Source organism: Podarcis tiliguerta (genome assembly GCF_965153285.1).
Source record: "Podarcis tiliguerta genome assembly, chromosome: 3".
Lineage (NCBI taxonomy): Eukaryota > Metazoa > Chordata > Lepidosauria > Squamata > Lacertidae > Podarcis > Podarcis tiliguerta.
Genome location: NC_139536.1, coordinates 98,150,046 through 98,176,718, shown reverse-complemented (window position 1 = coordinate 98,176,718; position 26,673 = coordinate 98,150,046). Strand labels below are relative to the sequence as shown.

Here is a 26,673-nt window from a genome sequence, read left to right as displayed (position 1 = left end):
GATTCTTTGTACTCTATATTGTATTAGCTAAGGAAAACCTCTTGAGAAGATACCACCTTTTCCTTTCAGATCATGTTAGCTTCTGATAAGGTATTTGACAGTGTGCACTGGGATTATATAGTTTCTCGGAGTAGTAAGCCCTACCGTGCATTTGTAAACCTATATTGTCTAAACATTGCAAATAGTTAAAAAGGGAAACTGTCTTGAGCATAAGCATAAAATGTACATCACTACCCACCCCCTTCCTGTATATATGGCTGTCTTATCTTGTTCTCTTCTTTAGTTGCCTGCTCATATCCTTTATGTTGCAGGATAACTTAAGCAATGAGAATGATTATCTTCTTGGCCTGAATAGGATACCGTAAAGTGTAAATACTAGCTGTTTTACTACTTGGTGATTCCTACTTAAAGCCTATTGTAAAAGCCCAGGTACCACTTGTGAGCACAAGTCATCGACATTTCTCCCCAACAGATACACAAATTCTTATTTTACTATCAATAACCTTTTACAACTTCCTGTTGCTATCAGAGATGCTGTTATCTCCCAGCCTCTCAAGCTGGGGGTAAACATTTTATTCTGCACCAAGTTTATTGCCCTGTCTCTTGACTTTGTCCTCTTTGACAGCTCATTTTTTTCCTAAAACCCCCAGCCACGTTCTAATTGTGGCTCATGTAAACAGTTTCCACCATTTCCATGTTCAACTATAGGAGGAAAAGGCCAACCCGGCACTCAGTTTGAAATGTCAGTGCCATTAAGCAACAGCTTTCTGCAAGTGTTGTCATATTTTACCAATATATACACTTGAGGCAATTGAAATGCGGCTTGCAAAGAAAGTGCAAAGTTCCATGAGGAATATGCAACCTGTCTGTTATGGAGATTCCATTTTTAGTTCGTTACTTTTAGGCAATTGGGACAATTTCCCCCATAGTTCATAAATGTGCTTTCTTGGGTGCTCAGTGTCACATGTTTCCTGCTTTCGCGGTTGTTGATTGCCATGCGAAAGTAGTCCCAAACTTTTGAACTATCTCTGCAAACTTTAATATTTTTGGTTGTCTTCAATACTCCATGTGAGTTCTGTGCCTGTGCAGGTATCTGGATAAACTCAGTAGAGGGGTTTGTCCTCTCTGTATACGCTCTAGGAGAGTCGACAAACAGCTTGTCTCTTCTGTCTGCTGTGAACCTTCCCTGAGGACCTTCTCTGAGCTTTTTTCTTTCTTTCTTTAATGATAGTTCCAGAGCTTTTCTTTATAGATTTGTGTAACATGGTGTCACCACTTTTGTTGTGTTGTGGGAATAGTTTGGCGTTGGGATACTCCTGTGATGCATGTGTAATATTTTAAGTGTATTGGCTGGAGAAGAATGAACGGATGCCTGTGATGGATATGGTCAGTGTCATGTTTTAGCAGGGAAAGGACAACATATAGTATTCCCCTCCATGCCAAAGATTTAGAAATCAAGCTAGAAGGAATAGTTTCATCTCCATGTTTTTTGTGGGGTAGGGTGAGGAGTACATTGCAGAGACTAGCAGAAGCCAACTTCTAAATATATTTTATGTAGCAAAGTTTATATACCACTTACTTGACAGATTTCTAAGTGGTTTAAAAAGAACAATCAAAGTAAATATGAAAAATAAGTTAACATGTATTCAACAATTTTAAGAAACAATAAGACAATAAAATATAAATGAGAAAGCCGATTTCTTAATTTTCCTATTTGTTCTGCTACTAAGTTTTCCTGGCTTCCTTGGTTAAAAAGTTTTTAAGACAAGAGTTGTTGATTTTAATTAGTACACAGTGGCTTATTTGTTCCTTTCTAGCTTATAAAAATGGATAAGAAAGTTATTAAAAAAAACCATATTGGAGAATAAAAGGAAAACCAGCAGGTTTTTAGAAGGTTTTTAGCAGTATAATGGGAATCCATATGTGCCCCTGTTTTTTTTACTTTACGATCAACAGAATGTTTTCCTAACATTTTTAAAAATAAATCTAAGTGCCAAATGAAACAGATCCAGAAAGGGAGACAATGAAGTTATTTAAAGAAAGCCAGAGTCAAGCTTAAAAGTTTTTATTGCGTTTCCATACCACATTGGTTCTACCACCCGCGGTAAAGAAATAAGCTAATACTGTAGAGAAAACATTTTGGCTGAGGTTTATAATACGGACATCTTTTCTTAAAAATGACCAAAGCGTTTTGACATTATTTCCATTTGTTAACAGCCAAACTGAAGTACTCTTTCACTAAGCTGGGACATTATGTAGTTGCTGTTTGGATGTGTTTAGTCTGGAGAAGATTAGAAGTCAAGTTGCAAAGCCAACACAGTGGTTTCATTTGTCTTGACCTCTGCTCCTGGATATTGTACATAGAGTCCATCTGCTGGCTGTTGTTGATCTGTTTTTGCACCAGATGTTTGAGTCCTTTTTGAGGCTGAACTGTGATAATAAACATTGCCCTTGTTTTCAAAAAGAAGCTAGTGATATAAACTGTGATTTTTCAGACAAAAAAAAGCCCTTTCCATAATAAGCAATATATGGTAATCTTGGAAGAGCTTTTCACATACAAAAAATTGTCACCACACTATTGTCATTAGCATGCTCACTTGGGAATTAAAATGAAAATATTATGAGAGAAGCAGATTATCACTTGTTCGTGTTTCAACAGAAAGCTGGTGTGGCTTCCTGCTGTGTTTACTGACCAAATCTCAGATTGAAAAATACTTATGTTAAAGGAGGAGGAACTCTGTAAAATATTTGGGCATCTAAGTAGCTCGCCACAGGCCAACTGAGAGGTGGGTTGAGACCACCCACTTGTAAGTGGCTTTATGTCATGCTTCAAAATGTACATGCATGCATTGGAAGTCTGGATTCCCCATAGGGAGATTGGGGATAGCTGATTTTTATATTTATTTTTTTGGTAGCTATTCTTCGTTTCCAACTTTTTCATCTTTTTATAGATTACAGATTTTTCTCAGCTCTTACACTGCTTAGTCATTGATAGGATGAATCTGTCTCTCAGGATGAGATTGATACAGTGGTGCCTCGCAAGACGAAAAGAATCCGTTCTGGGAGTCTTTTCATCTTGCGGTTTTTTCGTCTTGCGAAGCAAGCCCATTGACAGAGTAGCGCTATTGGCTAAAAAGGGGCTAAAAACGGCTTTTTTAGGGGGAGGGATTAGCGGTTTTGCTGCTAAAATGCTTTTAGCAGCTTAGCGATTCAGAATAAGGGGTTTTGGAGCAAAAAAAAAAATTCGATTTTTTTCGTCATTTTTCGTCTTGCGAAGCAAGCCCATAGGGAAATTCGTCTTGCAAAGCGCCTCTGCAGACAGAAAACCCTTTCGTCTTGCGGGTTTTCCGTCTTGCGAGGCATTCGTCTTGCGGGGCACCACTGTAGTTGTTGTTTCTCGTTATAGGGGCATTGACTAGTTCTGCGTTGAATGTCACCTTACCTATGAAAAACAAATTCACTAAGTATTTTATAAGAACATAAAAATAGCCTTCTGGGTCAGGCAATGGCCCATCTAGTCCAACATCCTGTTCTCACTGTGGCCAACCAGATGCCTGTGAGAAACCAGGAAGCAGAAAATGAGCACAAGAGCACTCTGCTCTCCTGTGGTTTCCAGCAGCTGGTATTTGGAATATTTTCTCTACAGTGGGCCACTAATGTGTCCTGGAAACTTGGTATTGGAAGGCAATGTGATTATGGTTTTCATCTCTTCCTAGGGCTGCTTCTTTTCACATGTTTACAGCGATACAGATTCTTCAAACAACATATTTAATTGCTCTATCAAGCAATTGACCTTTCGAATTGAAAACCAGTTACTTTTGGTTGACATGTCTTTAAATCCCTAATAGCCAGTGTGTTGCCCTCCAGGTGTTGTTAGATTACAACTCCTATCATCCTTGACTATTGACTTTGCTGTCTAATGCTGATGGGAATTGGAGTCAAAAACATCTGGAGGGCACCACATTGACGATCTCTGTCTTAAGCAGCCTATGAAGTATTTGTGCCTTATGTTACGGGGGTTTGGATTGGATTTCAGCTGTATATTTTATAGCAGATAATGCTTTAATTTTTGTCTGTACTTGAAAAGGCTGCTTTTTTTTAAGCCAAATGAAAACATCTAGAGGTTTGTGCTTGTGCTTGATAAATTAAACTTCCTCTGCACCTCAGGGTTTCTTTGTTTGTTTGTTTCGATTATTAACTCAAAGAACTGATGTTCCAATTAATTTATATATGCTTGTTTTGTTGACTTGCAATGTGTTTATCATCGTTTGAAAGAACCAAGAGGCCTGTCCATACTCCAGTCCTAGCCCTATTTGAAGATGAAAGCCCTTGGTTTCAAGCACCAATTTACATCAGGAAGCACTTAGAAGATCACAAGTGTGACATGTTTAGGTATACAAAGACACTGTTTCCAGTCTTTGGCACTTGGATCAAAAATGCTTTGACTTCAGAAAGGGGAGAGAGCTGTAGTATCCGGCAAGTCAGTCAAAGTGTGTGTTAGCCAAGAGCTATTTACTTTGAATCTTTTACATCTTTTTCACTTTTTCTCCCTGCATGTATCTTCAGGTTTTCTTTTTAAGTGTTCTTTAATCTATCTGTTGATTCAAATGAAATTGTCTGCATATAAAAGACACGGCTGTCATCTACATTTGTCTGCTTTCAGAGAAACCAGGCGTCTTTCCCCGTCACCCTTCTTCCGCAAGGGAAAAGCGAATTCCATTTTTAAAAGCCTCGTCCCCAAGTTCCGTTTTGCAAAGCGAGACGTTAACAAATTCTAACATCGCTTTATAACTGAACTTCCAGAATATCAGTTTAATATATATTTTAACAGCACTCTTTATCAAACCAAGTTTCATGGATTTAACTTCCCCACAGGGAATCGCAGCTGGGTTGCCCTGTCTAGCTAACCCCACTGATATAGTTCAAAGTCCCAATTGCCCACACTGACAGTTGGTCCTTCTCCCATTGGGGGTCAAATCCCTACCTGCCACAGGTCCCTGTCTAACCCACAGATAATCCCTATCTGAGCCCACTGAGACAGAGAGCTCATCTGTCTACCCAGTCAGAAAGCCCCTATATGCCCCTTATACTGTCATCATATAACTTAAATTCTGTACTCTCACTCTCTTCATTGGCTGTTGTTCTCACCAGCTCTCATTGGTTGCCGGGTCATCAGGAGGCAAACTCAGGGCTTGTTTGTCACAGTGACCTTTAGCATTCAGTGTGACTGTATCTTATATTGACAGTTAATATAGTACAGTTCAAAAAAAGCTGTTGACTGAAATAATGTGAGGTATAGAGTTGGATGGGACCCTAAGGGCCATGTAGTCCAACCCCCTGTAATGTGAGATCCTCTTTTCTGTTGCTTTTGAGTTCTGATAGGTAAACGAAGTTGAAGTCCTATAAACATTTACCTGGAAGCAAATCCCATGAACTCAATGGGAGTTGCTTCTAAGTAGACAAACATAGGATTCCAGAGAGGGTTATTTGCGTATTCAGACCCAGAAACCTCCCCCCTAAATAAATTCACACTTGACTCAAATTTTTGGTTTGGTTTTTGGCCTAATTTAGGCCACAACTTTATTGATTACAGAAAGTGACTGGTTGCGTAGGCTCTGGTTCAACTAGCTCCCTGCCATGCAAGAAGCGCTGACCCAGGGCACCAGCATAGGTCAGCCAAGGGTGAACACCTGGATAAGCGGAAAGTCAGGAACAAGCTAACTCCGCCAGCCAAATGTCCCCTTGGACTCAGGCGCAGGCACCCCCCCCCCCACAGGGGTTGACCAAACCATCGAGTCCCTGGATTCCTTTAATGGAATACCCTTCACATAGGGGTGGCGAGAGCGTTCTCCCATCCCTATCACCTGAACCAGAGCCTATCTGCAACCTTACAAGTTGTGATGATTTGCTACGCGGTAGGCGAAACCCAAATGGCAACAGCCAATCAGCCAAGTGGAGAAAATTCCTGCCGTGCCCCTGTCCCAACAACAGACGACACACGATGGCATAGCAAGGTCAAGTGCAACAAGCCCTAAAAGTAGGGAGAGGTGGGCGGGTGTTCTGAATGTATGTACCCAAAGAGGAAGCTCTGGGACACGTGCATGGGCATAAATATAGTAGGTCCCTCAAACCATTTGGACTGTGTCCCATTGGCCAGATTGTACCCAGCTTTGAGGAACCTACCAATCAGGTGTTGTGGCTGACCAGATGTACCCACCCACAACACAGGGTGTCGGTTGTCCAGGTCTCACCGCAATATGTGCCCTCTTTAAGGGGAGGACCCGATTTACTTTCAGATGGCAGGAATTGAACCTAGGCCCTTTCATAAATAAAGCATGTAACGTCCCACTTATGACTGTACACCAGACTTATTGCAGTCCCAAATCAGGCTCTCTATGGACAATAGTATAATATGTAGTAGGAGAGATTGATTTAAATCAGTGAGTGAGATTCAGTGAGTGGAATTAATATATCTCCTGAACAAGCATGAATACAACCTGGCTGCTATGATTTAATGGTTCGTCTGCAGCTAGGAAGAACCTTTATATAGTCTGGCAAGAAAATCCAAGAGGTGATGTAATCACCTTTGCTAAACTGGTGACCATCAGATGATGTTGCTGGCTATGGCTGATGGGAGTTGAAGTCTAAAACAAAAGGAAGGAACCAGGTTGCGGAAGGCTAGTCGACATGCACTTTGCTTGTCTGTACGCATGGTGGAATTCCTTCCCGCTCCCACCATTTAAACTCTTTTCTTCCTCGATTCAAGTCAATGCCAATAGCCCATTCCTGGACCAGAGTTTAACTGAAGGATGCCTTTAAATAACAAAGTTTTAAAGTAAAGGGTAAATTAACGATTTTAAACTATTATAATCTGGCAATCACTCTTATGTAGGCCACTTGCTGTGAATCATTTACTGCTATAACACATCCTTCAAAAATAGGGTGAGTTTAAAAAAAAGCAGTGAGAGAGCACGTGTGCAAGAGAGAGAGTGCAATCCATAGGAAATGGAATTGGGACTGAAATATGAATCATGAATCACTACTTTTTACTTCCCCAACCCACCCCCACTCCCTTCCTATATACATATCTTTTTACCCATTTGTCTGTCAGTGCTAATCTTGATGCTATCTTGAGAGTTACGTAGGCATGAATTGAACCGCTGAAGTTTTGCATTACAGCATGTTGGCACACACTGAAATTGAACTGAACATGTAAGTCAGGGAGGTAGAGAAGGTAGCTTAGGATCTATTGGTAGACAATTCTCTAGGAGTTTGCAGTAGATCACAGAGAGTTTCTGTCTTTAACAACAGCAAGTTTAAAAAACAACAACACAACACAACTATCACAGCAGTTCTTGTGCAAACTACAATGTTGTTGCATTTTAACAGATCCTTGTGCAAATTTTAGTATTCCCTTTTAAACCCTGCCCTCTAGCAACTCAGTTGTGGATTTGTTTATCTACAACAAGAGTCCAATAAATAATCGTCGCGAGTGGATCTTGTGGTTTTAGGGTGTTGGGTTTTTTTTATTTAAAATAATCCCACAGTGTAAGGGGTATTCTCATTTCAGTTTATGCTGCTTTATACTGTTGACTGGAGAACAGATTGGTTGAGCATGGTGACTACTGTTTCAACAGAAAGAAGTCATGAGGGCAATTTTCTCCTTAAATGTAACCTAATGAGCCAGGGCATAAACCGCTTGGGAATAGCCTTCCTGTTGCAGCATCTCATCAGTGACCTTCATGGAACTTCACATCCTACATAGTTTCATGTTTTGCAACTTAAGAGTTAAAACTGTGTGTGGGTCACTATAGATTTTGGATCCAGGAAATGGAATCGTGGCACTGGAAATGAAGGAGCAAGTTGGCTATCAAATGAATGGTGACACATCCCTAACATGAAAGAGCGTGTTATCTGCTAAGTGTTGAAGCGGAACTGTCTCTCACTACCCACACAATTGATTTTTCACTTAGCGGATTGTCTATTCACTGTCTCTTCTGCTATAGCTTTGAATTTGGGGGGGGGGGGAGCAAGTCTTTTTCCTGCCATTGCTAGGCCCCGTAAATATATATAAATATATATATTTCTTCAAAAGTACAATTTTCCCTACTCTACCATTTATATGCACTTCTGGTGGAAACTAATCTAACTTGCATTTTTTGGACAGGGTTTGCTGATGTTGTTGTTGTTGTTTTGCACTCAAGTGCCTCAAAGCACCCAGTAAATGTGCATTTGCTAAACCGCCATAATTTCTGTGAGTAGGTAGATTCAAAGTGCATTGCTGGAGCCCTTTGTAGTGTTAAAAGAAAGCATGTACATTCACAGATGCTGATTTATCCTTAAGAGTTCTGTGCTCGTCCGTTCCACTTTATGAACAGGATAAACTATAGCTACCAACAAACACTTGCATGTTGTTGCACATGCAGACAACTCTGGAACTATTTTCTTCTCTAAGGACAGCTTTACAAGTTACTCATTTAATATGGGTGCTAATGATAGCAGAGATGTTGAGTGAATAATGGTTCCGTCTGGGTTGCTACATTAAGGAACCCTCATGTACATTTGCCTCCCAATTACATACCCCAAAAATATATTCACAGCTAAGCAATTTTTGTCGGTCTTCATTGGGATCAACTCTCTTGCCCTTGGTGTAGTTTGGTTGACAATCTGGGCAAGAGATTAGAAGTACTTCGCCACACATAGTATAGATTGCCTGCTTGCATACATCCAGTATCTGAGTCTACCAATGAAGCTGGTAGCCTGCACTTTTGGTAGAACGGTGGTAGCTCCACAGACATTGATGTGGCTGATTTAGAGTCAGGGCTTGGGCTCTGCTATAAACTGGGTGGCTAGTGTGTGTTTGTTTGTATGCACAGAGCACATACATGTGCCACTCCACTAAAGTACGTTCCCCTTTTTCTGTGATGAATGGGTCCTGTTCATCCATTGTGAAAGTGTGCTTGCATGCACTATCCCTGGCTGATAGGATTTTCCTTCACCATCCATCCTCTAACTGGAAGCATTATCAAATCTATGTAATGTATTTTTTTGTAACTGTTTTAATTTGAGGTTGTCATGACCTATGACAACCAGCCAAAAGAACTAAACACTGGCTCTGCTTCTACTGTAGTAGCCAGTTGCTAACTCCATTCTCACCACCATATGTTATGGAGCGCACACTTTTCCTTGAGTGAATATCAATTGTCATTCAAGAAGATGCTGTTGTGCTCAGGTGCTTCTTGCAGACTTCCCATAGGCGTCTGGTTACCCAACTGTGCTGTCCGGATCCTGCAGGGCTTTTCCTACGTTCTTACCCAAGCATTCTCTATTGTTTCTTGTTGTGCCCGACGCAGAAAGCTTTGGCAGTTGCTACATAAGAATCTGCATGATTTCTCCTAATTTACCACCACCATCACCTTCCATAATTAAGCCTCCTGAGTCCCATTAGCATCAGGAGGTTGTTAAAACAGGAGGGCTCCTGCTGCTGCTAGCATTTTTACAGCTGACTTCTTGCTGAGAGAAGTTTGCTTAATCCTAGAAGAAGAAGCTGGAAGGAAGAGGATTTGGGAATACTGGGGCTGGCAGCATAGCAGGCCCAAAGGGAACACTAAACTTTCAATTCTTAAACTTTTCAAGTCCTGCTGGCACGAAGCTGGTGATGAAATTACTATGTCAGTAGCTCACTGAAGAAGCTGCTAGAGCAGGGTTTCCCAAACTTGGGTCTCCAGATGTTTTTAGACTACAACTCCCACCATCCCTAGCTAGCAGGACCAGTGGTCAGGGATGATAGGAATTGTAGTCCAAAACCAGCTGGAGACCCGAGTTTGGGAAACCCTTGGTAGATCCAGGCAGAAGGATTTCCTTAAGTCAAAGTCAATGGGTTCATTCACCAGCTGTCAACCACAAAGTATAACTGCAACAGGTGCTTCATGGTCTGTCTGTAGAGGTTGGCTGTCCTTCATTGTTGAGGCCAGCCAGGTTCTTGCAGTTGTCTCTGCCAGGGTCCTCTCCTATGCTATTTACAGAGTACTCAGGAGAGGAGAGAATTCAGTTCCTTGCTTTGTGCTAAACTTAGAGAGAAATATCTCGGTTGGGTGAAAAGTGACATACTGGCCCTGTCCTTTCTCTGCATCACCATGAATACCCAGCCCTGTTGATAAAGGTGCAACACTGGCCTGGATCCTTACAAGAGATGTTTGCTGCAGGGCTGCTGCTAAATGTAGTGCAAATGTACTCCCAAACTGCGGCCTCCATGGACTAGCAGATCCCTGTGCTGAAGGCTCCTTTGGTCAAGAGTAGGCTTTGGTGCTCAAGGGGTACTTGCTGCCTCTTTTTATACAGGAGACTCAAGTGTAATAATACCTGAACCAACTGGAAAAGTATGGGCTGCTCAGCCACCTCTTGTCCCAAAAATGTTTCTGCATGTGAGGTTATGTAGTGGAGCCAATGGCAACCCTAAAATACAATAATACCAGCAAAACCTAGCATGCCACTTCGGTTTTCCCAGAGCAGTCCTGGTTTTCCTGGTCCTGCCTGGTCTTTCGGCCTTTTTCTGGCTCCAGAATATCAGCTTGAATTGTCACCAGGAGACGCTGCTCTTTCTGGTGTCTGTGGGGCATTGAGTCACAAATGTAGAATGAAATACATCATATTGAGCTGGTGATGGTGATTTAGCATAATACTTAGAAAACATCCTGTGTTGTTGTTCTTACCTTGAGATTATTGTGCTGTAAGTCAGCATGTTTGCTCTATGCCAAAAAGCTTCATCAAGGAGCCCTGTAGTTCTGTTTTTACAACACAAACATTTGGTTCACTGAGTTTATGTGTAGTATTTGACTTCCTAAAATGGTTAACATGTGATTTTTCACTTGTAGCTGTTTTTCAAATGCGCTCCCTTCTTCTTTGTCTCCATTGTCTTTGTCGCCTTGCCTTAAGTTGCATCATTTTTACTTAAAAGTTTCTGCTTAGTAAGCATTCAGCAAGCATGTTGAGTAGCTCTGATAATTAGGTAATTTGAATTCAGGCATGGATGTTGGATAATGCATCCTGGGATGGTGGCTGGCTTGCTGGAAGGTGATGCATTCAGCCTTTAGTTGAGAGTGTAATGGGCTTTATATCATTGTTGCTTGCCTGCCTCCCAACTGCTTTGAGTGCAAAAGCATGTGTGTGCTCTGTATGCCCTCTCTCTCCTCAAGAGAAGCAGCAGATGTTGACAGTGAATATAGTGGAGTGGGAATGGGTAAAATAATGAACTGAAGTGGAAGCTTAATGGAATTATTAATGGGATTTGTGTTCATATAATGAGCAAGAACTAGTTCTATTAATATGAGTTTTACGTGTGTAAACCTGTCCAAAGATTTATAAAATTCTCATCCTTCTTCAGAAAGACATTTGTACGGTACCACGTGTAAGCAGAGTTGTAATTCTTTGAAGATTCCTCTTTCTACCACTCTGAAGTTTCCTTCCAGTGTATAAATCAGAACGAAACCATTTTAAAAGAGCTGCAAAGAAAAATGTGGACGGTATTTAAATGCAAAAAAGTACCTTCAAGTATCCTCTGAAAGGAACAAAAAGAAAATGCCATTTTTGATTAAGCAGTAAAGAACTGCATAGCCAGGGATGACCCTCGCTGTGTAGGAGGGTGAAGCAACCTGTTTCAAGGGGTGCTATGAGGATTCAATACATGGAGGCAGGAATTGGTATGCCAATGGTTCAGGAAGGCTTTTTAAAGGACTGGCCGTAGTGGAAGTAGGAAAAGCATCAAGAGTACTTGGTGGTTGGGGAGGGGAAAGAGATATTTTTATTTTATATTCGGAATATAAGGTAAAGGTAAAGGGACCCCTGACCGTTAGGTCCAGTCGTGGCCGACTCTGGGGTTGCGGCGCTCATCTCACTTTATTGGCCGAGGGAGCCGGTGTACAGCTTCCGGATCATGTGGCCAGCATGACTAAGCTGCTTCTGGCGAACCAGAGCAGCGCATGGAAACACAGTTTACCTTCCCGCTGGAGATGTACCTATTTATCTACTTGCACTTTGACGTGCTTTTGAACTGCTAGGTTGGCAGGAGCAGGGACCAAGCAACGGGAGCTCACCCTGTTGCGGGGATTCGAACCGCTGACCTTCTGATCGGCAAGTCCTAGTCTCTGTGGTTTAACCCACAGCGCCACCCACGTCCCTCACATTCGGAATATAGGCAACTCCTAATTTGTGCATTCTGGGTCATTGTGCGTTTGCGTGAAATCGCGTAGAATTGAAACACCCAGCTTTGCTCCTCTCCTGTTCTGCCCTTTTAGTGATGTCTTTTATGACGTTTCCAGGTCCCTTCTAGGTTTGCCATGTGTGTGCAATTGCGCACATAATTGGTCGTGCTTAAAATGTGGGCTGCCTGTACTGTATAGAGTAGGGACGTCCAACTCCCGACAGACTGCGATCTACCCACAGTATAAAAAAAAAACAACTGGCAGTGATCTACCCATTGTTGTTGGATGGACCAAAGTTGTTGAGCTTTTTTTTTAAGGAAGCCACAGTTGTTGTTTTCCCTTGGGGGGGGGGAATCACAGATGGGCCAAAGATCTACCAGGAACACCCCATGATCTACCAGTAGATCACAATAAAGCATCCTGTGCAAATATTACACAGACGTACAAGAGAGAGAGAGAGAGAGAGTTCAGAATGAAATTTTCAACAGCTAGTTTTTAAATCTGCGAGTAAAATGGTGGCCAGTTCCTGTGCACTTGTTATTTAATCTGCTTGAATTGTGTTTCCCCCCCAGTGAATACATAATATGAAACTGATGCTTATTTTCTGTGTTTGTTCAGCCTGTGTTACTTCTTCCATGACAGCAGACAAATAACAAGATAGAGCATGTGCTTTGTGCCAAGTCTTCATTGTGACTAATTTTTTAAGTTGGCATGCATTAATTCTACTGGGGTCAACAAAACACTCCGCTTGTTAAAAGTATGGACTTAATTGCTTCGTTGAATAGGAATCAGCAAGAGTATTTCATGCACCACCATGAGGCTGAGTTGGTAAATACTGATGCTGACTGGCATCGTTGTCTTCTGCACAATCAGACATACATAGGGTCAAGGTCAGATGTACAGCATTGAACATAAAGTCTGGTTTTTATGATGGATGTCGGTGCTTTCTATTTCGGAAATGTACTGATTTCGATGTTTTATTGTGGACTCATGCTCAGCCTGGGGTGAATGATATTGAATAAAATATATTGTTCCTATAACTCATATTAATGGGAATTCAATAATAGCAACCTGTCATCTGTTGAGATTAGAAATGAGTGCAAATGTTGTGCTGTAAAAGCATTAAAAAGACATTACAAATTAGGTTCTACCACAATGCCACATTGTGTTCCTTATAAATAATTTATAGCAAAGCTGGGCCTTGAAGTCTCTTGGATTGTCCATTTGCAGAGGCCCAGTAGTTACCTTCTGGAGCTGACTGTGCTCCATTGATCTGATTTATGGAACTCATAAATGCCGTGGCCTTCTAATTTAATAAACTTTATTCAGTCTATGTTTTAAGCATTGTAGTAAAGCACTTCCTTCTAACTAAAATGAAATACTGTGATGTTTAAGCATTACACTGTAGTATTTTGTTTATAATTTTCTCATGAAAACGTATTGTGTGGCATTATAATGAATGCCCATATTTCATTTGAGTGTTTTGATTTAACAACTATCGGTTGGCTTCTTAAACCTTACTTGACTTCATTTTGTTTCATTTCTTGTTCTGCTTCCTTTTGAAGAGCTAAGGGTGAGTGGCATCAATTTAAGAATACAAACCACCACAGTTATTTGGTAAAATCAGGGCTTATTTCCAGTGGGAACTTTCAAGAACTCAGTTCCGGCACCTCTCCCGTGGGCACCATTGCCATTCAAAGAGAATGAGGGAGGTGTTCATGGTAGGCTCCAGAACCTCTTTTTCTAGAAAAATAGCACTGGGTAAAATCAACCAATTCCCCCTTCCAAATTAAAAATGGATTATAAACATATATTAGGTTGGATCTAAAAGTGACCTTTCTCGTGTTTCTTCTGCTCGTGGAAGGAGTCTTCTGTGCCACACAAGGAATGAAATGAAAACCCAAAAGCTTAGTTTGCTTGAGCACAGCTCCTTAGTGAAACAGAAACTTTAGCACTCCTACAGTGTGAGCTCTCACACAAATGGTTATTGTGTTGGACGAGAAAGTTCCAGGCAATAAATGAAATAGTTCATCTGTTGACGTTTGTTGTTGTGAGAATTAAGAAGAAGAAGAGGAGGAGGAGGAGGAGGAGGAGGAGGAGGAGGAGGAAGAAGAAGAAGAAGAAGAAGAAGAAGAAGCAAGCACCTTGGAGGAAAAGTGGGATATAAATGTAACAAAATAAGCAGTTTTATTTTTATAGAAAAAGAGGTGGCGGAACTCACCATGAAAGCCTCCCTCATTCTCTTAGAATGGCAATGGCACCTACCTGTGAGGTGCCAGAACTAAGTTACGGCTGAAGAAAATCCTTGACAATAAGTAAATACATTTCTTTCCTATTCACACTTGTTTGGCGCTAAACCCATTGTGTTTATCTCACACCTGACTGACACAATGGGTTTAGCACCAAACAAATGTGAATAGGTAGGAAATGTATTTATTATACGAATTTCCCTCAAAAGTACACCTTACTAGCATTCTGGGCTACTGGTTCTAAGAGATCATCTGACTGATTAGACAAAATATAATTCTTCATCTCTTGACATTTGTTTTTACTTCAGAATTTGCTGAAATAAATTCATTTAAATCTTCATTGAGTATTCATTTTCCTTCCATTATTTCGCTCTGCCAGCATTGGATTATGATCTACATATATACTTGTTGCTTGTGCCACTTGATGTTCCCTTCATACAGATCTTATCATTTCTCAAGTGTGATCATAAAGTATTCAATAAAAGATATAATTGTTACGATGCCTCTATAATACCTCCAACAGTCTGTTAATGAAAAAGATTTCATATTTAGATTTACAATGGCTGGCAATCTAGACTTCATTGAAGCATTCTGCCCACAAATTAGTAATGACTCTATATCTTGGGTTGTAACACCTCATTCAGTAACTCCCAACAATATGATAAAAAATAATAATCAAAATTTTGAAGAAAAAAAATTAAGCAACCTGTTGCATATATGGAGCATAAACTATACCTAAGACAATCTTTTCCTAAGGCAGCATTTAACACAATAAATCAGCCAGATGGGTCTAAATACTGATGTTGTACTTGCTGCATATTCTGCTCCAAGAATTCTATTTTTAAGCAAATTTTTGTGCCCTTTCTATGTGAATCTCTTGTAAGCAAACGATAACTTCTTCCTTTTCTTAATTCTCCATATAATTGTTTGTTTTAATTCATGATCAATTCCTTGCACGTTAAGAGAGGAAATCTTTATTTTATTGATTTCAACACCATACTAAAAATAATTTTTATTTATTTTCCAATATAAATTGTTTCCATCCTACTTTCCCCTCATTAGGGTTTACATATATTTATAATATGAACTGTTCTAAATACTGTGTTTTAATTGTTGTAACCCACCCTGGGACCTTAAGGCAAAGGGTGCCTAATAAATTGTAACAACAATAATATAGTTGTGCACCTCCTTCTTCCCTTCTAACAACCACCCACTCTTTGTCCATTTGAACAAATTCTCCAACTATACTGGATGTTTCCTTCTCTTAAACAAATAGTAACAAATCTCAGATTTCCCTTCATTTTCAGAACCTGTGCACTTACATCAGTTATGTTTCAATCTTTTTCCTTACATTTTTAATGCTTTTCCCATCATTCCTTTCTTTAAAAAAAATAGTGCCTTTTATCCCAAAACCTTTAAATTTTGCAAAAATAATATTGAGCTTATTTCTTTCATAACTTGAATTGATTCTGTAAGCTTGCTCAATACCTTGCTGTTTTAAATGTGCCACACAGATATTACTATAAAGAGAATATGCACTTTTGATTTAAAGAAAGCCTGCCTAGTATGTAACCACATAACCTCGAACTGCAGCAAGAATATAGGGGGAAAACAGTGAAGATGTAATACCGTATTCACAATTCATCCCAGTATAAATGGCAAACTGGTATGCTCTCCTCATGCTGAATCTTGAAACATTCTCCAAGAGTAACTCAACATAAGGCGAATAGGTATAATAAAGCCCTGAGATTATGAAAAATAATAATGTTATATGCCAGATATGTTTTGTCATAAATAACTATATCTTCTTTATGACTAATGTCTGTGGTTAATGGTGTTTCTGCCGCAACATGGGATACTGGGCATGTAGTGGTGGACTCAAGAGACCCCTGTGCGCTTAAGTATGTGACCAGAAAAGATGGACCACCATCCATAATGTGTGTGCGACCCACTCTCTTGGTCACAACACCTTGTCACAGTCTTGCCTTGTCATAAGATTGTTCATCGATATATTTTACTGATATCAAACATTCGCTGTGAGGGAATATGATGTAGCCACATTGCCTAACCGAAGCAGGTTTGGTCCTCTTATCCTGCCTCAGGATTCCATGAGAGGAGAAAAGAGCGCTGTAAACGGGCTAAATAAATAAATTGTGGACAGGGGGATTTGAAAGAACTAAAATTCATTATCAAAGTCTTGGAGTACATTGTCGGTAAAAACGGAAGCTTATTCATAAACTATAATTTTCTGTACTGCACTTCATCATTCCAGTTACGAATACCTCCCAACACTTAAATAAAAATGCTCCCAGTTTGCAGTTTATGGGCAGTAAGGTTCTGCTTCATAGTTTTATCTAGTAGACCATGGAGAGCAGATGCATTTTGATACAGAAGGGCAACAGGAAATAGCCGCTCTGATTAATATTGTGTTAGTCTGGATGTTCGTGGCAAAGATTTGACACAAAATCTGTACCTTACACTGATGTGATATGGATTACCCCACCATTCTCTCTCCCATGCATCAATGTACTGTGAGTTATCATTGAAAAAGCAACTGCATGATCCTTGGTCAAGTGACAGATTTAATTCAGTTGTTATCAAGATGAAGAAATGAATGTGACATTGGCTGTAATAATTATGTTCAGTTGAAAGAAATTTAGAGGAGAGAAACCCTTCGTCTCTTAAACTGAAACTACAGATAAGGGAAAGCCTGGCAGTTGTATATATCATTCTTCCAGTTTGTGCTTTTATTGCTCCTGACAGTCTTGAAAGGTGTTAAGGTGCATCATAGTCCAGGATTTTGCATTGTGTTTGGCTGGAGATCTGAATAAGAGGAATAACTCATCCGCTGTGTCACTAGAATGTAGCGAGAGGAAGGTAGTCATCATAGATTTGGAGGTTGTGGTGAAAAACAGTGACTTGGTTGAGGGAGACAGCGCCGGGTTTGTCGCCCACCATCATGTTTTGGCCACTGCGTAAGTGGGCCGCTATGAGATATTTTGTGATTTTGCTGTCTTACATTGTTTTGATGATTGATTTATTGTGTTAATGTGCTGTTTACTGTTTTGGGGGCATTGGAACGAAAAGAAAAAGATATGTGAAAAAATACTAAGGGCATGCCATCCTCCCCCACCTATCCCACACACCAGAACTCTGGGAAGGGTGACGAGATTGAGTTAGAAATCAGGGAGGCAGTCAAGAGAAAATTCACTGCAGTAATGGGTGACATCAGCTCCTGGGTAAGTGCAGAGCGTGATTAACGAACAATGTTCAAGGAAGCTGTAGAAGCAAGGAAAGTTTCCATGATAAAGCTTAGAGAGTGAAACTCTTCCCAAAAGGAAGACAAAAATGGAGCCCAGCTTTTCAGAAAACTAATGTGAGTTGACAAAGGGCAGTTGAAGAAAAGAACATATTCTTTAAAATATTAAAAGATGTGAGGGCGATCTGGCTGCGACATCTGTCACCCCATTGATCGCCAGGGTTGATTCGGCTGATCTGGCTGGCTAGGCGGGTGTCCCCTTCCTCCCTCACCGCTCCATGTGCGTCCCTCCCGAAGCTGCGCGCTCGGTGGAAGAGGACGACCATCCCAGATAGAAGGAGTGTACCGTTCTTCGGTCAAGGGTATACGATAGCTGCGCTCCCCTGCTAGAACCTCCAAACAAATATTAAAAGAAAAAAAATGTGTTGTGAAAAGCTTTCCTACTTGCACATGGGGGGGGGGACTCTTGCCTTTTGTTGATTCTCCTTGTTTTCTGTAACCTTCTGCAGCCTTTCCTATCCCAACTCTTGGAAATATGTTGTGAGAGGGCTGAGGCAGGCAGAGGGAAAATGTGAAATTGAGTGCCCAGTGTTACCTGAGTGGATGTAAGTCCCTCTAGCCCAGGCAGTTAGATCGTGATCTATCAGTAGATCACTGGACGTCTGTGGTAGATCACTGGTAGATCACTGGCTCCCCCCAAAGAAGCTCAACAACTTTGGCTCCCCTAAAAAAAGCTCACTTTGACCTGAACCCCTTAAAAATGGGGCTTTCCTCCTCCCTAAAAGAAGCTCAACAAGTTTGACCTGAACTCCCCCAAAAGGGGGTAGATCACTGCCAGTTTTAAACTCTCTGAGTAGATCGCAGTCTCTTGGGAGTTGGCCACCCCTGCTCTAGTCCAAAGCCAGATTAAATACATTGGAAACAGGAAACCATCCAGGGATGCAATTGTACCAGTGGGTTACCAAAAAGTTAAAGAATTGCTAAAGTGGGGTAGGGAGATTGCTAAAACACTGAATGAATTCCTTGCATGAGTTTTCACTATGAAAGAAGTTTGACACATACCAGCACATGAACCATTGTGGGTTTGGTTATTAATTTATTTATTTTGCTTCCTTCCGTTTGTTTCTTTGATGGAGAGTGCATCTAAAGAACTTAGTCAAATGACAGTGATGAGATGACATTTTTAGGATTGACAAACTGAAAACCGATTTGGAACAGTAGGGTCCAAGTTTGTGAAATAAAAATAAATAAATAAATAAATAAATAAATAAATAAATGATTAATAAATGAACTCAAGCCACTGAGAAGTGAAGGTGGCAAGTTTTTGGATGGTGCCATGCTATTCAGGATAGTGGAATCCATTGCAAACTGCAGAGTTCTAAAATGATCTCTCTAAATTGAGTGTATGGGGGAGGTCTTGGACTTTAGGTGTGTTTTTTTGCCTAGCATTCTAGATTTAACATCCAGGACCTCTCAAACACATTTTCCATGGTAATTGGGTGGTGTTGTGTACTAGAAAGTATGTGTGATATCCACAACCTTCACACGTGGCAGCTGGGTCACACTGTAAACATCGCTCTCCAAAGCCCATCTCCCAAACATGGAACCTTTCTCACTTCAATCCCCAGAGATGTTTCGTTGGCACAAGAGGATGTAAGCACCCAACAACCAGGGGCTTTCTCCATTCTTTCCCACTATGACCCTCTGCTTCTTCAAGGTCCTAATTTACTGGTACAGGGAATGAGGACCTTGAGAAATATTGTCAGCATGGGAATGAGCACCAGCTGGAATCTAGCCCGAATCTTTCTTTCTTTTTTTTAAATCTCCTGATCTCCTAAGTCTGTATTTTTATAATCTTGAGAAACGAAATTGTTTTACTGAGCATTTATGCTTGGCATATATTAACAAATGCAGTAGTTCCTAAGCCCCCCCCCCCCCCGCAATGGACCACGTGAAAATTGTGGGGAGTCTTGGCGGACCACTTTGTAATCTCTCTGCCCATCGCAGTGATTGTAAAGTGCTGTGCTAGATGTGGTATGATTTTTAATTGTATTTTTACAGACATGCCACAGCCCACCTGAATGTAGCTCATGGACCACTGGGGGGGAGGGGTTCTGTGGATCACAGTTTGGGAACCCCTGAGCCAATGCATGCTGCAAAGGAACGTTCGTTTGGAGATTGAAGAACTGAAATTGAGCCACGGGAATTTGTGTTCCTTCTGTTTCATGTGCAACATCCTTGCAGCTTGTAGCTTCTGGTAGTAATTTGCTCTGTCTTCCAAATGAGGAAATTGTTTCTACTGCTCATCTTTAAAGCCAAAATTGGAAAGCATCGTTTGTACTTTATAATTCCTGTTTGAAAGATGAGCGCTGACCATAATTTTCTGATTTATAGGTCGTGGCTGAGTATTATTAGCACTAAACAAGAAGTTGAAAATAAGCTGCATACGAGAGGCAATGGTTCATTTCCTATCATGATCATTTGAACTGACTTTATACTGCTTCTTGCCTTTATTTCCATTTCTTTGGCATTATTTCCCTTCTGGATGGATGGTCCCATCACATCCTATATGTAAAATGGTTTTTAATGTATTTTTTCCATCATAGACACTCTTTCCTTTACCCCATCCTTCTCAGACTGTCTTGCCTTTCTATGTTTTGTTGACTTATCCTTAGATTGTGATCCTGTGAACAAACAATTTTACTACGTTTAGTTGGTGCTGTATAAGCAACCATTTATATTATTATTTTAGGTCTAATTAACATGATCCATGCATAGGCAGCCCCTGAGATAATAACTTATATTGGGAGGTTACTCATAATGGTAACCTTGGGTACTTCTGGATACCTTTGTGTGAGAAATTTATTCCTGCACTCTTTGGTTACTATCCAATGCATGCTGAGATAGTGTTCTGGTGATCAAAGTGTACCTGGGCTTAGGTTTAACTTCAAGTAAACCTCTAGAAAATCCTACTCTTAATGGGTGGGAGAACAGGGCATACAATATTCATAAGTACTTCCTCCCTCCCCCCCAATCCATGAATTTTGTGAAAGCCATTCCTAAGGTTTAATTGAAGTGATAGGAGTTCAGAGATCCAGAATTTGCTAGATGATGTTAAGAACTGGAGAAACCTCAGGAGACCATTAAAACTGCTAGTGATAATCTAATAGTGATGTCTGCTTAGATGCTCAGAGGGTGTGATGGAAGCTTCATTGCTTTGGATTGTTAGAAATTACGAGACAGTTGTTATCCATTATTTAATATGATGAGACTGAAGTGGGCTGTTAAGAAGTTTTTACGTAATTGTTTTATTAAAATGGATCTAGGAGTGCTGCATACATTAGTCGCAGATTTATGTAGGCCGATAGCTGGTAAGAGCCGCTACAAAAAAAACAAAAAAAACCTCCCAGGTCAAATTATATTCATATATTGTGAAACCTCAGGGTATTGTGTCCAAGCTTCTGTCTGCCCATCTCTGTGTATATTTCTACCCTGATCTTATGACACTCCCACTCTCATGACAATTCCATACTAGTTTCCAGCGCAAATTGAGTCGGTAAGTAACAAAAAGATGAAGCCACAGAAACCCAACTATCAATAAAGTAGAAGTGATCATTACATAAACATGTGAACATATTTCAAGTATATGTATATAGTATACAAAATACAAATTATCCAAGATGTGGGTGTTACAAATATTATAGATAATGATTTGATTAATTCAAGGGGAAATTGATTAGTTCAGTTTGTATTCCAAGTTGAGTTTCAGCTTATTACAAACAGAAAGTGGCACTGCAGAGCAACATCAGTTATAAGAATGCTATATAATTTTGTTGGAACGAGACACTTTTCATGTTTAACCTCACTTATAATGCAACATTAAAATAATCAACTTGGGTCAGGGAAGTTGGCATTCACATTTCATGTTTTAAAGTAGAAACTACAACTCACAGACATTTTTTGTATAATACTAAAATGCTGGTGTGTAATCATTGTGTAACTGTTGATTAGTTGGTGTTAGTTTAGAGGAGGGCGGATTTCGAGAGGACAAGCCTAAGTTTTTCCTTTTGTGCCTTCACTGAGTTTGGTGCTTGGGAAGATCATCTGGAACAGACATTACTTGGCATTTGTCATTTGTCCCTCCACTGGAGTGTGATGCTAACAGTGCTTACAGTTCAGCGCTACTCCTGTGTTTCATAAACATTTTGAAATGTTTCCTGGCAGAACTTTTGCAGTACTGCAAACTCCTTCTATTACCTTCATACAGGAACATTGCATTATAATTGGAACAGGGATGTGATGTGTGCAAATGGATCTTCTGCATGAGCACACGGCCACTTGATCAGCGCCATCTTTATGGGAGAATCAGAGTCAGGAACCTCTGAATAATTTTTTGGAGTGCATCAGCTGTAGAAATCGGCTGCATTTTTGGTGTGACATTTCCTTCCCTTCAGCTGTTTAACAGATAATCATCAGCTTCTTTTCAGAGGGGTGAAAAACGAACATGAATCTCTTATGGCACCTTTAAAGACTTACAAATGAGTTGTGGCATGCACTTTTGAGAACCAGTATATGCCACAATAAAAGTGCTGAACACTGAAGGTCCCATCATAATCTTTATTGTGCCGGCTTACTTTCTTTAGATTCTGATCATTGTTCTTGCACATCAGCAACAACTCAGGGGACAGCTGTTTTTGCAGAAGACTGCTGCTTGGGAATTCTGGGCAGGATTTGCCTATTGAGTTCCTTCATCAGACAGCCAGTGTATTGGCTTCGACTTATGCAACAGGGCTACCCATCTGTCCTCTCCCTGTGCGCCCACCAAACCTGACTCTGGTGGGGTCAGGGGAACCCCCAGAACAGCATGTGAAGGGCAGGGATCTGAAATGCTTCCATTGATGGAACAATCACCAGAGCACTATGTTGAGTTTCTCCCTCTATCTGAATATAACTGAGTCAGCGAAGCATATCCTCCAGATCACATAACCCGAATTTTGTCATTTTTCAACTTCACACTTTATGCTCTACAATCTGCACTTTAAGCACATTGAGTATCTGGAGGAGAGGAGGGGAGAATAGCAGTTACATCTTATTTCAGTGTGTTCATGTTTGTGGCCACTAGACAGCCACCCACAGGTTAGAGGTATGAAATTGCAGGGAATAGTTTTATCCTGGGAGAAGAATAGCTTGTTCAGGTTATGTGGCTTTTGTAAAAATGATACTCCAATTTCTGTTGAGTAGTAGATCTGTAGGAGATCCAGGATTTTAATTGGGTGTGTATTTCTACCTGCAACATCTGTTGGCTCATCCTGCCCTTAAGGCATGAGCTACTAGATCCCTTACTAAATCTGAAGAAATTTTATTACTTCTGAGTCATCAGGGCAGAGCACTGGTTTCTGTTCTTTATAAGGAGACTTGATTTTTCTATGGGCCCGTTAGAAGGTCTCAAACTTAGCTGGGAGAAGGACCTACATGTGAAAATATATTTTTCTAAGTGGAATGCAATATGGGCATCTAAGCCCTATAAAGAAACCTCCTCTTGCGGAAGGGAATGGTTCTGAAAAGTTCTACATAGTTAGTACAAAGAATGTGACTATTTGGAGAATGCAAAGGTAAATGTGGAAATAGAGATTTAAAGAAGTCAAATTGTGGTGGAGGGAAACTGTGGAGGGGGGGAGTACTATATGATAAGTATATAATATCTGTTTTCAGTGTTTTGGGTTGTATCTTTTCAACCTCTTTTCTTTCTTTTTTGTTGTTGTTTAGTTATTTTTGTTTAAATAATACAGAAAAACAAAACTAATCTAAGCTAAAGAAAAGTTCTACTTAGTTGGCACTGTGCTGCTATGTTGATTTCTCTCATATGACATCAAATAAGACAGGGGTCAGCAAACTTTTTCAGCAGGAGGCCAGTCCACTGTCCCTCAGACCTTGTGGGGGGGGCTGGACTATATATTGGGGGGGGGGTGAACAAATTCCTATGCCCCACGAATAATCCAGAGATGTATTGTAGATAAAAGCACACATTCTATTCATGTAAAAACACCAGGCAAGCCCCACAAATAATCCAGAGATGCATTTTAAATCATAGGACACATTCTACTCATGTAAAAACACACTGATTCCCGGACCATCCGTGGGCCGGATTGAGAAGGCGATTGGGCCGGATCCGGCCCCCGGACCTTAGTTTGCCTACCCATGAAATAAGTCATAGGATAGTTGGCATGGTTGTGGTAGCAGGGGTACATTTTCCTATTTATGGTGGTGATGCCCTCTGCCATCAAAATTTTGGATTCGTGTTTTCAAAGTAATATTTTTTAAAAATTAAATGTGACATGCAAACCTCCCCACAACTCGCTCCTTTAATTCCGAGGGGTGATCAAACAGCGAGTTTCCAATCTAAGAACCTTCTTGCGTGGGTAATCTCTCTGCAGTTAGATCTTCTTTGGCCCATAGATGGAAGTCACTGCACCACCCCCATCCCCCCCCCCCCCCACGGAAGCTGAAGCTTCCATGCACCTTTCAGAGGCCGGTTCAAGAACAGTGTTAACAGTAATCCAGGCTGTGTATGACCGGAAGATATGTGACAAGTGGCTAGATCTGTTTTTATCCAGAATGGGGCATAACTGGCACACTAGGAGAAGCTGTAGAAAAGCACTGCTAGCCTTGGTTGCTTCACGAGCACCCAGGAGCAAGGCTGGATCCAGAAGAAATCTCAAGCTGTGGACCTGCTCTTTGATGGGGACTGCAACCCAAGTCTGAACAGGACGTACCCCCCCCCCCCCCAGTTTGGCTTTTTTAATTGACAGTCCGATATAAATTAGGAGTGCGGGATCAAAATAGTAGATATTGCAAATTGCTGAATGTGAAATGTGTTGATTTCATGCATGGCGTGTTGATTTGGTGATGCTGCAGATGCGGTTAACCTGCCTAGCAGTTGATCTCGGTAGAAAATGACAAAGGGCATCTCTGGATGCACTTGGCAGATGCCTCTTGAACAATAACATCATTTTGCATTAATCTGCTGTGTGGCTGTCCTGAAAATTAGGGTACAAAGCAAAGTTATGCAATACATTTGACATTGCCCATTAGGACACCTGCAGTTTGTTTACTAGATGGGATGGATTTGGCATGCGAAAAGGTTTTTTATGTAACTTTCCTGGAGTCCTTTTCCTCACTATTGTTCATTCATTATTGCATCTCTTCTCCATATGCTGAGGTTACTGGGTGGGTTTTCTGCTAGTTTTGTTTTGTCTGTATGGCTGCAAATATTATTCCGGTGATGCTCATTTCATTATTATTTATGGCCTGTCTGAGTAATGTTATTACTGTTGATTACTCACAATAGGTTATTTCATCAAACTGTTTTCAGAACGCTTGAGGGGTGGGGGAGAGAGAGAGGTGCCATTCCATAATTAATGCAGCCAGCGTGATTTGTAGTGTTGTGTGGTTGATGTCTTTGTTGTTTCCCTCCCTTCAATATACAGAAAGAAATAAACACTTGAATTCCTCTTGTTTAGTTTCTAATGGCTGTGCTGTCAAAAGAGTAACCTTTTCCCAAGCCTTTTCTTTTCAGGCTACAATTAATAAATTGTAAGGAGCAGGCTGATTTCACAGATTTTTAAAGCACATAATTCAAAGTGTGGGTTGTAGCCAACATTAGTCATATTCAAAGTAGGTTCATAGAAGAAGAAGAAGAAGAAGAAGAAGAAGAAGAAGAAGAAGAAGAAGAAGAGGAGGAGTTTGGATTTGATATCCCGCCTTTCACTCCCTTTAAGGAGTCTCAAAGCGACTAACAATCTCCTTTCCCTTCCTCCCCCACAACAAACACTCTGTGAGGTGAGTGGGGCTGAGAGATTTCAGAGAGGTGTGACTAGCCCAAGGTCACCCAGCAGCTGCATGTGGAGGAGCGGAGACGCGAACCCGGTTCACCAGATTACGAGTCTACCGCTCTTAACCACTACACCACACTGGCTCTCATTGAAACAAATGGACATGGCCGACTAATTTCAAGTCGGTCTATTTTGAGTCAAATGTAGTTGGCTACAACCTGTTGTGTTTTGCCACTGCATGTACTCAGCAGGGAGCTGCTACAAGGCAGACCTCTGTGCTCATGCAATACATTTGGCTGTGAATCCTGCATTGCAGGGGTTTGGACTAGATGACCCTTAGGGTCCCTTCCTACAGTTCTGTGATTCTGCGTATGTGCTGTTTCCCCCCCACCCCACAGACATGCTACAGGTTTAAGATGTGTAAGCATTTTAAAACATAGTATGTGACGAAAACAACTCTAAAGTCTTGTTCACACATGCATACAGATAACCAGGCAGCTGGTGATTGATAGCTGAATGTGTGCGCCAGACCGCTTGTTTGAGGTAGATAAGAAATAATATGGAAGTTTTTTCTTTGGTGTTTAATCTGCAGTGGTTGATTCACACACGCACACAAGTCACAGCCTGCTACATTCACCAATTGATATATTTGCATGTGTGTGCAAACCTGCCCTTAGATACAGATCCATCCCATGATACGCAGCCCAGATTCATCACTCCTTCATGCGCTGTGCTTAATGTCTGTTTATTTTTATCCTGGCTTTACCGCCTTCCCCCAAGATGTTTTTGTTTGGTTGGCCTTACTCTGAAATTTCTGTTGGGTGACTTAATACCTGCCAAGACCAAGGTTTGGATTCCTTTATTTTTTCAGTCATCACTGATGAATCACTGAAAATCTGACAACAAAGTGGGAAGCTCATACCTTACATGGCCTTCGGCTTTCATGATTTATCCGCAACAGCAAGACGAAGAAACAAGAACTTTGAAGTCAGTATTTGACAAATCAAGGAGGACCTTTTGTTCAAACATTTCTTCTTCTGAGATGTGTTTTGATTTTAAGCCTTTAAACATTTGGTAAATGCTCTTGGAATCCTTATGAGTTAAAGAAAACAATGAATTTCAACCTTTCTGTA

The 26,673-nt window shown here is 40.7% G+C and overlaps 1 protein-coding gene and 1 long non-coding RNA gene across 3 annotated transcripts in view; both read left to right on the top strand.

Annotated features, from left to right (window-relative positions):
• KLHL29 (kelch like family member 29) overlaps window positions 1-26,673 on the top strand; it is a 414,714-nt gene that overhangs the window by 139,697 nt on the left and 248,344 nt on the right. The gene's annotated exons all lie outside the window — the stretch shown is intronic.
• LOC310673501 lies at window positions 173-12,523 on the top strand. The gene is made up of 3 exons (XR_014509081.1): window positions 173-3,031; window positions 3,388-9,705; window positions 9,856-12,523. It is a non-coding gene; the product is annotated as an uncharacterized lncRNA (long non-coding RNA).